Source organism: Dendrobates tinctorius, unplaced genomic scaffold (assembly GCF_039654945.1).
Source record: "Dendrobates tinctorius isolate UK_male_01 unplaced genomic scaffold, ASM3965494v1 ptg000187l, whole genome shotgun sequence".
NCBI classification, from domain to species: Eukaryota; Metazoa; Chordata; class Amphibia; order Anura; family Dendrobatidae; genus Dendrobates; species Dendrobates tinctorius.
In genome coordinates, this window is record NW_027361854.1 from 2,601,951 (window position 1) to 2,620,096 (window position 18,146).

Below are 18,146 nucleotides of genomic sequence, written 5' to 3' on the forward strand. Positions count from 1 at the left end.
GACGTCAAGGTTAGATTTCAGAAAGGCAAATTTTAAGGGATTCAGAAAGAGAATTGGAGGGATCCAATGGCTGGATATCCTTAAAGACAAAAATGTCCAGGAAGGATGGGAAATCTTGAAAAATGAAATTCTCAAAGCACAATTGTTAACAATTCCGAAAAGAGGGAAGAATAGGAAGCATTTAAGGAAACCAAGATGGGTGAACACAGAACTTAAGCACATGCTAAAAAGGAAGAAAAAAATGTTTATAAAATGGAAAGAGGGAAGCATATCTAAAGAAGAATATAATGCTGTCTGCAGAACCTGCAGGGCACAAATCTTATTAGCTAAAGCTGACAATGAATTGAGGCTTGCAAGAGATGTCAAAAGCAATAATAAAGGATTTTGGGGATATGTCAAAAGTAAAAAAAAAGTCAAAGATGCTATAGGAATTTTACAGGATGAAAATGATGAAATGGTAAGACAGGATATTGAGAAGGCCAAACTTTTAAATTCCTATTTTGCATCTGTTTTCTCTCAGAAAGGAAATGCAACATCAACTGTTCTTCACTGTCCTATTAAGGGAATAGAAGAATCCAGGATATCTATAAACAGAAAGATAGTGAGGAAACACTTAGCTAACCTAAATGAATTCAAGTCTCCAGGTCCAGATGAATTACACCCCAGAGTACTGAAGGAGATAGCAGAAGAAATTTTTGAACCCCTCTCCATAATCTTTGAAAATTCTTGGAGAACAGGAGAAGTGCCAGAAGACTGGAGAAGAGCAAATGTTGTTCCTATCTTCAAAAAGGGGAAGAAGGTGGACCCAGGCAACTATAGGCCGGTGAGTCTGACTTCTATACCAGGAAAGATCTTTGAACAAATTATTAAACAACATGTATGTCAGTACCTGGATAAGAATGAAGTGATTAAACAGAGTCAGCATGGGTTTGTAACTAATAAGTCATGTCAGACTAACTTAAGTTCCTTCTATGATGGAATCACTGATTGGGTGGATCAAGGAAATGCTGTAGATATAGTATATCTTGACTTCAGCAAAGCATTTGACAAAGTATCTCATACAATACTTATTGAAAAAATGACTAAGTATGGAATGGACAAGGCAACTGTAAGGTGGATTCGTCACTGGCTTAGTGATCGGACCCAAAGAGTGGTCGTAAATGGCTGCACATCCAGTTGGAAGAATGTCTCAAGTGGGGTACCACAGGGCTCTGTCCTGGGCCCTGTATTGTTCAACATCTTTATCAACGATTTAGATGAAGGAATTGAGGGTAAACTGATTAAATTTGCTGATGACACAAAGCTAGGAGGGATAGCTAATACTAGAGAAGAGAGAGAGAGGATTCAAAAATATATAAATAAACTGGAGCAGTGGGCAGCAACTAACAGAATGGTTTTAACAGGGAAAAATGCAAAGTACTACATCTGGGCAATAAAAATGAAAAAAGCATATACAGAATGGGAGGAATAGGGCTAAGCAACAGCACATGTGAAAAAGACTTGGGTATACTAATAGATCACAGACTGAATATGAGTCAACAGTGTGATGCAGCAGCAAAAAAGGCAAATGCAATTCTAGGATGTATTAACAGAAGCATACAGTCTAGATCACGTGAAGTCATTATTTCCCTCTACTCCTCTTTGGTCAGACCTCATCTGGAATATTGTGTCCAGTTTTGGGCACCACGTTTTAAAAAAGACATCAACAAACTGGAGCAAGTTCAGAAAAGAGCGACCAGAATGGTGACCGGTCTGCAAACCCTGTCTTATGAGGAAAGGTTGCAGGATTTGGGAATGTTTAGTTTGCAAAAGAGAAGACTGAAAGGAGACTTAATAGCTGTCTACAAATATCTAAAGGGCTGTCACATTGTAGAAGGATCATCTTTATTCTCATTTGCACAAGGAAAGACTAGAAGCAATGGGATGAAACTGAATGGTAGGAGACACAGATTAGATATTAGAAAAAACTTTTTGACAGTTAGAGTGATCAATGAGTGGAACAGGCTGCCACGAGAAGTGGTGAGTTCTCCTTCAATGGAAGTCTTCACTCAGAGGCTGGACAGACATCTGACTGGGATGATTTAGCGAATCCTGCTTTGAGCAGGGGGTTGGACCAGATGGCCCAGGAGGTCCCTTCCAACTCTACGATTCTATGATTATTTGCTGTACATTATATTGCTGTTCTGCATTGCTGTAGCACTATTTCATGGACTTGATGCTTACACTTGTAAAGCATTCTATGTAGGGGCTAATAAAGCACTCTGGTACTTGCTGATGGGGCCTGTTAAGCAATTTTTAATGGCTATTAACCTTTGGATGCCATAGCCCTTTTTTCGTTTTGTTTTCTTTTTTTTTTTTCCTTTTAGCTTTCCAAAAGCTATAAATGTTCTTATTTTTCCATTAATACAGCCATATGAGTATTTGTTTTCTGTGGTTTTGAACCTTTTAATTTATCATCTAATATATTGAAAAATGTAAAAAAAAAAATCTTTGTAGGATGCAATGAGAAAAGAATTGATGATTTAAACTTTTATATATTTATTTTTTCAAGGTACTTGTTATTTTTTTTAAACTTTCATTTACATTTCTGTTTAATCCTAGGAGCCTTGAGCTGGCAATCAATGATACAATAAAGACTTAACCTATAAGCATTCTCTTTTTATGCGCTGCCCATGGCAGAGCTTTCTAGATGTGCAAAAATGGAAGACCTAGCGGTCTTCATTAGGGCTTCTAAGGCATCCCATTGGCATCCTGCAATCCCATTGTGGGGATGGGGGCTGATGATGGGATGAAAGAGAGGCGAGATACTATCTACTCTATAGTCAATATAAAATGCTCTAATTGCTATGTTTCTTTGTTTGATTCATTATGTTATGGTGCAGTTTTAATTTATTTTTCCTAATTGAAAAAAGCATAATAATTAAACAGGCGTTGTATAAAGCATATGTCTCCCCCTGGAATTGAAAATTAATTATGTTTGTAATAGTTATAAGTAAACTACTTTTCATCTAATACATGTGTTGGATGGAAATCAGATTTCTACAAAGTACTTTCTTCTCTAAAGTTAGTGGCAGCTGGACACTTTGCATTAGCAATAGAATAGTTTACATAGTTTGAAAAGCATTTGTTTTGTGAATGGTGTTTGTCACCCTTGGGGTTCAACGGGGATAAGTAGGGAAATTACATTCAAGAAGCAAGCCAATCATTGTTTTTATCTTTTTAATATATTGCAATCATCATATTATATGGCACTATGCACTTGCAATTGCTCATTTTCCCTTTCTACCCAGCTAATTATTCTCTTTTCTTTGCTCTATGTAGAAAAAGGAAGTCTCTTTTCCCTACATGACTCATTGGACACCTTACCCAGCTGATCTGCTCCTCCTCCTGCCAGGGACTTTTACAGTGAAGATTTATGTAGGAAAAATTGACCTCCTGTTTCTACATAGAGCTAGTCAGGTTTTAATCACGTGATGTCATCGACCTAATGAAAAGGAGAAGAATTAATTGGGTAGAAGAGCAAAATAAGCAATTGTAAGTACACAGTGCCATATAATATGATGACTGTAATATATTAAGAGGATAAACATTTTGATGGAAGGAGGAGGAGTGCTTCTTTACATTTGAACTTTGCTCAAAAGTTGAAAACTGATCATTGACTGAAGTTTCCAGGCACTAACTCCTGATCACACTGCTGCTGAGATCTCTTCTCTCTATGGATTTTAAGAAGTACAACAGGAACAGATGGGAACTGTTAGGATTGCCGGAACGCACCAAATAATAAATAATAATAAGGTGCGTTCGCCACCCATGGTCCACCATGCTGTGATGGAGAAACCGCAGCTAGCAAGACTGGGAGAAAACACTTTAACACTTTAACCCCTTCACTACCAAGGGTCGTTTGCACGTTAACTCCCGGGCCAATTTTTACAATTCTGACCACTGTCCCTTTATGAGGTCATAACTCTGAAACGCTTATATGGATCCCGGTGATTCTGACACTGTTTTCTCATGACATATTGTACTTCATGTTAGTGGTAAAATTGCATTCAAATAACTTGCGTTTATTTGTGAAAAAAATGGAAATTTGGCGAAAATTTTGAAAATTTTGCAATTTTCCAACTTTGAATTTTTATGCCCTTAAATCACAGCGATATGGCACACAAAAAACTTAATAAATAACATTTCCCACATGTTTACTTTACATCAGCACAATTTTGGAACCAAAATTTTTTTTCTTTAGGAAGTTATAAGGGTTAAAAGTTGACCAGCGATTTCTCATTTTTGCAGCACCATTTTATTTTTAGGGACCACATCACATTTGAAGCCACTTTGAGGGGTCTATATGATAGAAAATACCCAAAAGTGACACCATTCTAAAAACTGCACCCCTTAATGTGCTTAAAACCACATTCAAGAAGTTTATTAACCCTTTAGGTGCGTCACAGGAATTTTTTGAATATTTAAAAAAAAATGAACATTTAACTTTTTTTCACAAAAAAAATACTTCAGGTTCAATTTTCTTTATTTTACCAAGGGTAACAGGAGAAATTGGACTGCAAAAGTTATTGTGCAATTTGTCCTGAGTACGCTGATACCTGATATGTGGGGAGGAACCACTGTTTCGGCGCATGGCAGACCTCAATAGGGAAGGAGCGCCGTTTGACTTTTTCAATGCAAAATTGGCTGGAATTCAGATCGGACGCCATGTCGCGTTTGGAGAGCCCCTGATGTACCTAAACAGTGGAAACCCCCCCAAGTGACCCCATTTTGGAAACTAGACCCCCCAAGGAACTTATCTAGATATGTGGTGAGAACTTTGAACCCACAAGGGCTTCACAGAAGTTTATAACGTACAGCGGTACAATTAAAAAATCATATTTTTTCCACAAAAATGATCTTTTCTCCCCCAATTTTTATTTTTCCAAGGGTAACAGGACCCTAAAAGTTATTGTGCAATTTGTCCTGAGTACGCTGATACCCCATATGTGGGTGTAAATGACTATTTGGGCGCATAGCAGAGCTCGGAAGGGAAGCAGCGCCATTTGACGTTTTTGGCTAGAATTGAGATCGGACACCATGTCGCGATTGGAAAACCCCTGATGTACCAAAACAGTGGAAACCCCCCACAAATGACACCATTTTGGAATCTAGACCCCCCAAGGAACTTATCTAGATGTGTGGTGAGAACTTTGAACCCCCAAGTGCTTCACAGAAGTTTATAACGCCCGGGCGTGAAAATAAAAAAATCGTATTTTTTCCACAAACATCATCTTTTAGTCCCCATTTTTTTTATTTTCCCAAGGGTAACAGGAGAAATTGGACCCCAAAAGTTGTTGTCCAATTTGTCCTGAGTACGCTGATACCTCATATGTGGGAGAAAACTACTGTATGGGCACACGTCGGGGATCGGAAGGGAAGTAGTGACGTTTTGGAATGCAGATTTTGATGGCATGGTCTGCGGGTGTCATGTTGCTTTTGGAGAGCCCCTTTTGTACCTAAACGGTGGAAACCCCCCACAAGTGACCCCATTTTGGAAACTAGACCCCCTAATGAACTTATCTAGATGTGTGGTGAGCACTTTGAACCCCCCAGTGCTTCACAGAAGTTTATAACGACCGGGCGTGAAAATAAAAATATTGTATTTTTTCAACAAACATCACCTTTTAGTCCCCATTTTTTTTTATTTTCCCAAGGGTAACAGGAGAAATTGGACCCCCAAAAGTTGTTGTCCAATTTGTCCTGAGTACGCTGATACCTCATATGTGGGAGAAAACTACTGTATGGGCACACGTCGGGGCTCGGAAGGGAAGTAGTGACGTTTTGGAATGCAGACTTTGATGGATTGGTCTGCGGGTGTCATGTGCGTTTGGAGAGCCCCTGATGTACCTAAACTATTGAAACTCCCCACAAGTGACCCCATTTTGGAAACTAGACCCCCCAGGGAACTTATCTAGATGTGTGGTGAGCACTTTGAACCCCCAAGTGCTTCACAGAAGTTTATAACGCCTGGGCGAGAAAATAAAAAAATCATTTTTTTCCGCAAAAATGATATTTTTGCCCCCAATTTTTTATTTTCCTAAGGGTAACAGGAGAAATTGGACCCCAAAAGTTATTTTGTAATTTGTCCTGAGTAGGCTGATACCCCATATGTGGGGGTAAAACACTGTTTGGGCACATGGCAGAGCTTGGAAGGGAAGGAGCACCATTTGACTTTTTCAACGCAGAATTGGCTGGAATTGAGATCAGACACCATGTTGCCTTTGGAGAGCACCTGATGTGCCCAAACAATGGAAACCCCCCAATTATAACTCCAACCCTAACCCCAACACACCCCTAACCCTAATCTGAGACCTAACCCTAGCCCTAATCCTAGCCCTAACCCTAGCCCTAACCCTAGCCCTAACCCTAGCCCTAACCCTAACCCTAGCCCTAACCCTAACCCTAATGGGAAAATGGAAATAAATACATTTTCTTTTAGTTTTATTATTTTTCCCTAACTAAGGGGGTGATAATGGGGGGTTTGATTTACTATTTATGGCGGTTTTTATGTTTGGCGGCTGTCAGACGCTAAAAGACGCTTTTTATTGTAAAAATAGTTTTTGCATCACCACATATTGTGAGCTATAATTTTTCCGTATTTTTACCCACCGAGTCATGTGAGGTCTTATTTTTTGCGGGATGAGTTGACGTTTTCATTGGTACCATTTTCGGGCACGTGACTTTTTTTATCACTTTTTATTCCGATTTTTGGGACGCAGAATGAACAAAAACCAGCGTTTCATGAATTTCTTTTGGGGGGTGCGTTTACACCGTTCTGCGTGCGGTAAAATTGATAAAGCAGTTTTATTCTTCGGGTCAGTATGGTTACAGCGATACCTCATTTAGGTCGTTTTTTTTATGTTTTGTCGGTTTTTTGCAATGAAAACAATTTTATATAAAAAATAATTATTTTTGTATCGCTTTATTCTGCGAGCTATAACTTTTTTATTTTTTTGCAGATGATGCTGTATGGCAGCTCGTTTTTTGCGGGACAAGACGACGTTTTCAGCGGTACCATGGATATTTATATGCGTCTTTTTGATCGCGCGTTATTGCACTTTTTGTTCGGTGGTATGATAATAAATCATTATTTTTTGCTTCGTTTTTTATTTTTATTTTTTAAGGGGTTCGCTAAAGGAGTTAACTAATGGGACAGTTTTATAGGGCGGGTTGCTACGGACGCGGCGATACCAAATATGTGTACTTTTATTGTTTTTTTTTTTTTTATTTTGAAAAAATGGATTTATTGGGGAATATTTTTTTTTTTAACTAATTTATTTAGCGATTTTTTAAAATTATTTTTAACACTTTTTTTTTTTTTTTTACTTTATTACCTTGTCCCAGTTGGGACATCACTGTCCTGTGACAGATCGCTGATCTGTCACATCACAGATCACTGTGACAGATCAGCAATCTGTCACAGGAAGTTCTGCAGACTTCCTCATGCCTGCGCTTTGCAGGCAGTGAGGAAGTCAGCTCCCTACAGGCCCCCGAAGGCCCCCGTCGCCATCTTGGATCTGGGGGCCTGTAGGGAAAGAGACCCCCCTCCTTGCCGATGCTTCCCTTTAACCCCCGGTACACCGCGATGTTTGATGGGACGTAATATTCCGTCCATGGTAATTAGGTCCAGGGTCACATGGATGGAATATTACGTCCATTGTAGGTAAGGGGTTAAGCACACTGAGTTAAATGTCGCTCAGTGTGCACAGAGTGCAAAGTACCAACCTCTGTTACACCACAGAGTGGTACTATGAAGCAACGCAAAAAGGACTATACCCTATTAGACTGCACAGGAGTATAGAAAAATACTAATTGGGGTCCCTATAACTTAACCCCCCAGGGAAGACTAAGCTGGAGTTTGACCCTGCTCTGACACACGGTTGTGCTTCAGCATATGCGCCTGAGGACACCCGGTGCAGATGCTAAGTTCAAGCAGGAGTTCCCACCCTACACTGCCTGTCTAGACAAACACTCGCAGTACTATTAGCGGTACACAAGGTGGTAAAGTAGCCACCAACACACAAAACACACATGATACTAGCGCACAGGCGTGCGCTCCAGTGGACCTTTTATACATGCAGCCTGAGGACCAATCAGAAGCTGCCACATAACTAGAGCAGGTGATGTCTCAGCACCAATGAGAAGGCACCACATCCCAGACATGCTCAGTAGGATGAAATCTGGACTTAGGCTCCAGAGTACAACGCTGCATGTGTAAACCAGTAGTCACCATAGGCTTAGCTGGAGAGCTAGTAGCAACCACAGCATGAGCTTGGACAAGGCGTTGGGGCTGGAGTCTGTGCTGAGCGCAGTTATCCCAATGGCTAAGCCTGAATGGTAGACCACAGCACCAGACAAGGCCTGTGATCTTTCCCGTGCAGTGGAAAAATCCCAGCACCTAACAGGGACTCTCAGATATTGTTACAAAGGGTGTTATTTGTTAGGTCTGAAATTTGATGAAAGAAAATCTTAGACCCAAGGGACGTTTTCTTATTGAAAAGCAAATTGCAATTTACTCACCGTCTAAGGGTCCAGTACTGAGTCTTTATTGGTGCTCCCGGTAGATATTGGCTGTGGCGGGGCTTTATGTAGCTAGAACAATCCACTCAGAACCACTGAGCTCATTGATTGGCTGCCACAGTCAATACCAGATAACAGGAGCAGCAGGGAAGGCTCAACGCTGGACTTAGAGATGGGGAGTAATCCATGGCTTGTCTTTTTGTAATAAACTTCACCCCGGGACCGAAGTTTTCTGAAAGGGGACAACCCCCCCTTAAGTAAGTCAGAAGTTTAATGATGATATAAGCAATAATGCCCCTTTATAAATTACATTGTTGGGATGGTTTGAGATCACTTAAAATACCACTTTTTTCAGTGTGATTCCTTTAGAGAGAAAAAAAACTTGTGTTGAAAGTCATATGTAGAAGGGAAGTGCCCCAAAATGTACATCTTTATATAGAGATCTGTATAGTGGTGTATATATATATCTACTATATAATCATCTAATTCTGTCTGTCTGTAATAGAAATCCCGCGTCCCTGATTGGTCGCAGGGACAGGCGACAGGCGCAGTCCGGCCTCGATTTTCCATGGCATTCGAACGACGCACGCCACCGCTACCGTCGGGAGAACTGCGGCCCGGCCCAGCGCTCAATGTGTGGATGGTACCCAGGGTCTGGAGGAGAGGAGACTCTCCTCCAGGCCCTGGGACCATAAACCTGCAAAAAATAGAATTAAAATTAAAAAAAGTGATATACTCACCTTCCGACGGCCCCATGACTTTTTTCCTCCTCTCACCACGTGCCCGGCATCTTCCGATCCCAGTAACGCTTTGTGTGAAAGACCGCTGATGACGTCACGCTCTCGCGAGGGTGAGGTCATCTCCGGTCCTTTGCGCTAAGAATTACTGGGATCGGAAGATGCCGGGAGCGTGGACAGGAGATCGGGGGCCGTCGGAAGGTGAGAATAACCTTTTTTTTATTTTTATTATTTTTTACATTCTATCTTTTGCTATTGATGCTGCATAGGCAGCATCAATAGTAAAAAGTTGATCACAATTGTCAAACACTATGCTTGACAAGTGTGACCAACCTGTCAATCACATTCCAAACGATGCTTCAAATCGCTTGGAATGGCCTTGATTTCCGCATGCGAAAATCGCGTGAAAACGCATGTTTTCCGCGGGAAAACACATGCGAATTAGCATTCGTTTTTCCCACAGTGGGAGTTGTGGAAATGCTGCGGAAATTTCTGCAGCATTTCTGCAACGTGGGTATTTAGCCTCAGTGTGACACGCAGCAACGACCAGGCCCCCGCTGTGAGATCATTGATTGTGGTGGATCGTCCTGAATCATCTTTTGAACGTCGGTATCCCACTGGCCATATTCTAGACTACCCGATGCGTTAGAATCGGGCCACCATCTAGTATATATATATCTATATAAAATTCCCCTACATGTGCTCAAAGACCCCCCTCCGGCTTGCTTCTTAAGAAAAAGAAAGGCCTGCTGTCAGGAACACCGCACTGCACTTGCTCACTGAACCAGTGCACGTGTCCTGAGTAAGACAAACTGTGCTCAGCGATACCTGTGGAGTGGGCAGCAGCAGAGAAGGTGCGTGCTTCAGACCAGCAGGACCAAAAGCACATAACTGCTGTGGGCGTGGCCTAAACCTCAGAGAGCTAGGAGCTGCAGGAAAGCTCCTAGCAGGGTAACTACGGGACAAAGTTACCAAGGGGCATAGACAGGCTGGGGTCAAAGCACGAGATAGCATGACAAAACCAGAGGATAGACAGAATGGGGAGTCAGGACGTAGCCAATAAGTCATACACGGAGATAGCTGCAAAATGCAAGAGAGGCGAGCAAAGAATAGTCAGGGCACAGGCAAGGAGTCATACACAGAGAGGGTAGCGCAGTACAGAATCAACAGGCAAACTCAGAATGGGGGACAGAACCGGGTCAGAACCATATAAGCAAGCTAGAAGACAACGAACAGGCACACAGGGGTCAACACACTCGGCCAAAGGCAAAAGTATAACTGACGGGGATTGGAGTTTCCCAGGGCTATAAGAAGCTCTCCCTGAACCAAAGAGAGGCCACAGTAATTAGCCCCAGACGTGCAGGTCAAAGTCTGCACTGGGCTCAAGACATTAACCCCTGAGGTGCAGGTCAAAACCTGCACTGGGATCATGACAGTACCCCCCTCTCAACGGGGGGCCTCTAGACCCCCTGGCTTCCCCAGGTATTTGGTATGGAAAGCCCGAACCAGGCGCTCTGCATGTACAGAGTGAGCAGGGACCCATGAGCGATCCTCTGGTCCACATTCCTTCCAGTGGACCAGGTACTGCAAGGAGCGGCGCACCCGCCGAGAGTCCACAATATGTCCGACCTCATACTCCAAGTGACCCTCCACCAACACTGGATGGACAGCAGACTCGGAATCCTCTGTGACAGACCCTACGGGTTTCAGCAGGGATTTATGGAACACATTGGATATTTTTAAGGAGGCGGGGAGACGCAACCTATATGCCACTGGGTTGACTATCTCCATAATCTCGTACGGACCAATGAATTTTGGTCGCAAATTAACTGATGGTACCTTCAAGTTGATGTTACGTGTGGAAAGCCAAACCTTCTCCCCCACCTGAAATGTGTCCCTGGGCTCTCTTTTTGTCAGCAAAATATTTGTACCTCTCCTGGGCCCGAGAGATATTACGCTGGACTTCCGCCCAGAGGTCTTTTAACCGTTGAAGGGACCCCTCTGCCCCTGGACAACCGGAATCCACCTGTGAAAACTCCCCAAAATGAGGATTTAACCCATAATTAATCAGGAATGGGGACATGTTGGTGGACTGACTCACCCGGTTGTTAAAAGTGAATTGGTAGCCAATGTCAATGCATCACACCAATCATCCTGTGTAGCGGAGGTCAGACACCTGAGAATTTGTTCCAGGGATTGATTGGTGCATTCCGTCTGACCATTACTCTCCGGGTGATATGCCGACGAGAAGGAGAGTGAGATGCCAGTTTCATACAGAATGCCCTCCAAAATTTGGCCACAAACTGCACACCTCTGTCAGACACCACATTCAGAGGTACCCCATGCAATCGGACCACATGCTGCACAAACAACCTTGACAATGTTTCTGCTGAGGGTAATGCTGCCAAGGGAATGAAATGGGCCTGTTTTGAAAATCTATCCACGACCACCCAGATCACGGTATTGCCCCTGGAAGGTGGAAGGCCGGTAATGAAGTCCATGAAGAGATGAGTCCATGGCCTATCAGGACCGATAAAGATATGAGTTCCCCAGCCGGCCGGTTATGCGAGCTTTTGGAACGAGCACACACACCACAAGCAGAAATGAATTTCTCGACATCGGACCTCAGTGAAGGCCACCAAAAAACACTGACTATTGCCTCTCTAGTGGCCGTGATACCGGGATGAGCACTCAGCCTAGACTCATGAAACTCCTGCAGAAGTCTAGGCCGCAATAAATCTGGAACAAACAATTTATCCCGTGGCCTGGTTGCCGGAACTAGGAACTGAGCCCTTAAAATTTCTTGTTCCAATTCCAATGAGACCCCCGCCACTACCACCCCTGGGGGAAGAATGGAGGACGGCGGCTCGGGGGGAGACACTGGGTCAAAACTTCTGGACAGGGCATCAGCTTTAACATTTTTGGACCTCGATTGAAAAGTAATGGAGAATTGAAATCGTGAAAAAAAAAGTGACCAACGGGCTTGTCTAGGAGTAAGCATCTTAGCAGATTCAAGGTATGACAAATTTTTGTGATCCGTGATAACAGTGATAGGGTGAGCCGCCCCTTCCAAAAAGTGCCTCCATTCTTCGAATGCCAGCTTGACCGCAAGAAGTTCTCTATTGCCTACATCACAGTTTCTTGCGGCTGAAGAGAACTTCTTGGAGAAGAAGGCACAGGGTTTGAGATTAGCAAGGGTGGCCGGACCCTGGGACAGCACCGGCCCCACCCCCACTTCAGAAGCATCCACCTCCACATGAATGGTTTGGACGGGTCTGGCTGGACCAACACCGGGGCGGACATGAAACATCTCTTAAGAGCTGAGAAGGACTCCTTAGCGAGTACAGACCAATTTTTTACATCAGCCCCCTTCTGGGTAAGATCTGTGAGTGGTTTAACCACTTGTGAGAAACCTTTAATGAATCTCCGGTAATAGTTCGCAAATCCTAAGAAGCGCTGGAGCCCCTTGAGATCTCGAGGCTGAACCCAGTCAGCGATCGCCAGCACCTTCTTACGATCCATACAAAACCCTTCACAAGACACAATCAGCCCCAAAAAAGACAGTTCCTGTAAGAAAAACGAACACTTTTCCAATTTAACAAACAATTGGTTCTCCCTGAGTCTCTGGAGAACTGTCCATAGGTGTTGCAAGTGAGACTGACTGTCCAGGGAATACATCAAAATGTCATCCAAATAAATGATAACAAAACGGCCTATCAGGTCAGAAAACACAACATTGATGAAGTTCTGGAAGATAGTGGGTGCATTAGATAACCCAAACGGCATTACCTGGTTTTCAAAGAGTCCTTCTGATGTGAGGAACGCAGTTTTCCACTCGTCCCCTTCCCGAACCCTTATCAGATTGTAGGCCTCCCGAAGATCTAACTTTGAGAACCATTGGGCCCCAGCTAGCTGGTTACATAAGTCTGGGATGAGGGGCAGCGGTAAGTGTTCCTAACCGCTATCTTGTTAAGTTCCCAAAAGTCGAGGCACGGCCGCAAACCACCATCTTTCATCTTCACAAAGAAGAATCCTGCTGCCACGGGTGACACAGAAGGCCTGATATGCCCTTTGCGGAGACTCTCAGCTATGTACTCCTTCATGGCTTGGTGCTCAGGCTCGGACAAATTGAACAATCGAGCCTTTGGTAACTTGGCTCCGGGTACTAACTCAATGGCACAATCATAGGGTCTATGTGGTGGCAGTGCCTCAGCCTCACTTTCGGAAAAAACATCTTCGAAATCCTTCAGGTACTCCAGAATACCTTTCAGACTGACAGACGACATAGATACGGATTTAACAGCGCTGCAAAGGTGTCCCAGGTTACCACATTTATCCTTGCATCCCCATTGAGTGATCTCCACTGTCACCCAATCAATGGAGGGATTATGGCGTTGAAGCCAAGGCATCCCCAGTACCAGTCCTGCAGGCAAGTTATCTAACACAAGACAGCTTAATTTTTCCACATTAGTGGGACCCACTTTTTGAGAAAAAAGTTCAGACCTGAAACAGATACCGTCCTGGGTAAGAGGGGACGAGTCAATTGCCACAAGTTTAACAGGATCCTGAAACCTGAGTGTCCCTATCTTATTAAGAGTCATAATTCGGGTATCAATCAGGTTCACAGCAGAACCACAGTCAACAAAAGCAGCAGTCTGAATAGGACCATTACCAAGTTCCAGTTCCACCTGAAGCACTATTTTTGCACGTGAGGAAAATTGTACCTGAAGGTCTGGGTAGCCTCCTCGACTACTACCCAGACCTAGTTGTTTCCCGCCATCATGGAGGATGACGGACAGGAGGGGCAGTCCTTCCAGTGTCCAGATTCCCCACAATAGAAGCACAACTGCTTCTCCCAGCGGCGTCTTCTTTTTTTCTCCTCACAGGTGACAGCGCTCACCTCCATAGCCACAGGAAGAGTCCGGGTCTCACCTCCCCTGGAGAATAATGGTATTTCAAGTTGCATAACACCTCTTGCCCGCAGTCTGCGATCCATGCGAACCACTTGGGTCATGGCATCCTCCAGGGAGTCAGGTGGAGGATGGAGTGCCAGGGCATCCTTCAGACGTTCACACAGGCCTCTATGGAACAGTCCCCGAAGGGCGGCATCACTCCAAGAAATCTCAGCTGCCCAACAGCTAACTTCAGAACAGAACCACTCGGCCGAGTGCTTCCCCTGACAGACACTGAGCACCTTGTCCTCAGCCAAACGCACTCTATCGGGCTCATGCTTATCGTAAATAAGCCCTAAGCCCTCAAAAAAATGCATCCACAGTCACTCTCTCTGGGGCAGAAGAGGAAAGAGAAAATGCCCAGGCTTGTGGGGCCCCCCTAAGCAGGGACATAACTACCCCCACCCTCTGATTCTCATCCCCAGAGGCGTGGGGTCTCAAGGAAAAAAAGAGCTTGCAGCCCTCCTTAAATGCTCTAAATTCATTTTTGTTACCAGCAAAGTATCTGGCAACTTAACCGGAGATTCGGGTGGGACTAAAATGACATCTCTATTCCCCACCTGCTGAAAGCCTGCAGAAAGCACCTCCGGAACCGAGCCCGCAACCTGCCGTTGGGACTGGGCCAGAGCTTGGTGTTCCACACTTAGCTTCTGCAGTGACTGAGTCAAGCATTTCACCTGCTCAGAAAAAGCATGCATTGGGTCCATGCTGCAGAAGTGAGGAAAAAAAAAGTTCACGGTCAGTTATAATGTCAGGAACACCACACTGCACTTGCTCACTGAACCAGTGCGCATGTCCTGAGTAAGACAAACTTTGCTCAGCGATACCTGTGGAGCGGGCAGCAGCAGAGAAGGTGCGTGCTTCAGACCAGCAGGACCTAAAGCACGTGACTGCTGGGGGCATGGCCTAAATCTCAGAGAGCTAGGAGCTGCAGGAAAACTCCTAGCAGGGTAACTACGGGACAAAGTTACCAAGGGGCATAGACAGACTGGGGTCAAAGCACGAGATAGCGCGACAAAACTAGAGGATAGACAGAACGGGGAGTCAGGACGTAGCCAGTAAGTCATACACGGAGATAGCTGCAAAGTACAAGAGAGGCGAGCAAAGAATAGTCAGGGCACAGGCAAGGAGTCATATACAGAGAGGGTAGCGCAGTACAGAATCAACAGGCAAACTCACAACGGGGGACAGAACCCGGTCAGAACCATATAAGCAAGTTAGAAGACAACAAACAGGCACACAGGGGTCAACACACTCGGCCAAAGGTAAAAGTATAACTGACAGGGATTGGAGTTTCCCAGGGCTGTAAAAAGCTCTCCCTGAACCAAAGAGAGGCCACAATAATTAACCCCAGGCATGCAGGTCAAAGCCTGCACTGGGCTCAAGACATTAACCCCTGACGTGCAGGTCAAAACCTGCACTGGGATCATGACACCTGCCATGTGCTAGTCAAACAGATTTATTGAAGGGATGTATCTTAGTGGACATCATCCCCCACACCTGGGGATGGACACACCTCTTTTTAGCTGGGCATAAATAGCCAAGACACATGTGGCTCTGTCTTTTTATTGATCTCTTGCTTCCTGGGATCTTGATGGACACACATGGATAAGTAGTATCTGTAACCTTTTATTACTAGGCCCTGTACTCCTCTTAAGCATTAGGGATAGTAAGACATAGATGGGAGCAGTGGTGGGATTCAAATTTTTAACAACAGGTTCTGTGTTTGTGTGTAGGAAAGCCACACCCATTTTAAGCCACACCCATTTTAAGCCACACCCATTTACACACACCTTTTCCTCAAATATATACAGGTAGGGGCGCAGTCAAACAGTTGAAAAAAAAATAAATAAATTGGAATGAGATCAGAACAGTACACAGGTCCCCAAAAGGCAGCACAGGTCCCCAATAGGCAGCACAGGTCCCCAATAGGCAGCACAGGTCCCCAATAGGCAGGATTGGTCCCTATAGGCAGCACACGTCTCCAATAGGCAGCACAGGTCTCCAATAGGCAGCACAGGTCCCAAATAGGCACAACAGGTCCCAAATAGGCAGCACAGGTCCCAAATAGGCAGCACAGGTCCCAAATAGGCAGCATTGTTCCCAATTGGCAGCACTGGTCCCCAATAGGCAGCACAGGTCCCCAATAGGCAGCACAGGTCCCCAATAGGCAGCATTGGTCCCTATAGGCAGCACAGGTCCCCAAAAGGCAGCATTGTTCCCTATAGGCAGCACATGTCTCCAATAGGCAGCACAGGTCTCCAATAGGCAGCACAGGTCCCAAATAGGCACAACAGGTCCCAAATAGGCAGCACAGGTCCCAAATAGGCAGCATTGTTCCCAATTGGCAGCACTGGTCCCCAATAGGCAGCACTGGTCCCCAATAGGCAGCTCTGGTCCCCAATAGGCAGCACTGGTCCCCAATGGGCAGCACTGGTCCCCAATAGGCAGCACTGGTCCCCAATAGGCAGCATTGTTCTCTATAGGCAGCACAGGTCCCCAATAGGCAGCACAGGTCCCCAATATGCAGCACTGGTCCCCAATAGGCAGCATTGTTCCCAATTGGCAGCACTGGTCCCCAATAGGCAGCACACGTCCCCAATAGGCAGCACTGGTCCCCAATAGGCAACACTGGTCCCCAATAGGCAGCATTGTTCTCTATAGGCAGCACAGGTCCCCAATAGGCAGGCACAGGTCCCCAATAGGCAGGCACAGGTCCCCAATAGGCAGCATTGTTCCCTATAAGGCAGCACAGGTCCCCAATAGGCAGGCACAGGTCCCCAATAGGCAGGCACAGGTCCCTAATAGGCAGGCACAGGTCCCCAATAGGCAGCACAGGTCCCCAATAGGCAGGCACAGGTCCCCAATAGGCAGGCATAGGTCCCCAATAGGCAGCACAGGTCCCTAATAGGCAGCACAGGTCCCCAATAGGCAGGCACAGTTCCCCAATAGGCAGCACAGGTCCCTAATAGGCAGCACAGGTCCCCAATAGGCAGCACAGGTCCCCAATAGGCAGGCACAGGTCCCTAATAGGCAGCACAGGTCCCCAATAGGCAGCACAGGTCCCGAAAAGGCAGCATTGTTCCCTATAGGCAGCACACATCTCCAATAGGCAGCATTGTTCCCTATAGGCAGCACACATCTCCAATAGGCAGCACAGGTCCCCAATAGGCAGCACAGGTCCCCAATAGGCAGGCACAGGTCCCTAATAGGCAGCACAGGTCCCCAATAGGCAGCATTGATCCCTACAAGGCAGGCACAGGTCCCCAATAGGCAGGCACAGGTCCCCATTACGCAGGCACACTGCACAGGTCCCTAGTAGGCAGCACACACACACAGGCCCCCAATAGGCAGCAGCAATGCACATACAGAATATCAAAACAACTGACCTGGTGTTGGCCTGTGTTGTGTACCATACACACACAGACTAGTGTCCTCCAGGGGCTGAGGGCAGGCTCAGGCAGCTCACTGGGCAGCGGCGGTAGTAACTCCTCCAGCGAGCTCCTCCAGATTTACCCGCCAATAACAGCCGCACGCACTGCATCTGCCTCAGCACCAAAAATGAATCAGTGCGCACTGTGCGTGCCGCCGCCGGGGTGTACTGTGTTGTGCTCTGTCTGTCCAGGACTCAGCAGCAGACAGAGCACGACGTCACGTGACTCATGTGCCTGTGCGTTGTATCAATGCGCCAGCCCGCACCGTGCGGTATCCACTCCAGCGCTGCAGAGGCTGAGCAAGATAGTCCTCCTCTCCTCCGCCTCCCTCCTTGCCTACAGGACCGGATCGCGGCTCTGGATCTCCCCGGTTCGGGGAACCGGCTGCTTTTTTAACAACCGGTTCCACCAAACCGGGGAGAACCCGCTGAATCCCACCCCTGAATGGGAGAGCTGATATT

The 18,146-nt window shown here is 45.5% G+C and overlaps 1 protein-coding gene across 1 annotated transcript in view; it reads left to right on the forward strand.

The window, feature by feature from the left end:
- The window catches only part of GDF11 (growth differentiation factor 11), a 512,606-nt gene that overhangs the window by 479,659 nt on the left and 14,801 nt on the right, over nucleotides 1-18,146 (forward strand). The gene's annotated exons all lie outside the window — the stretch shown is intronic.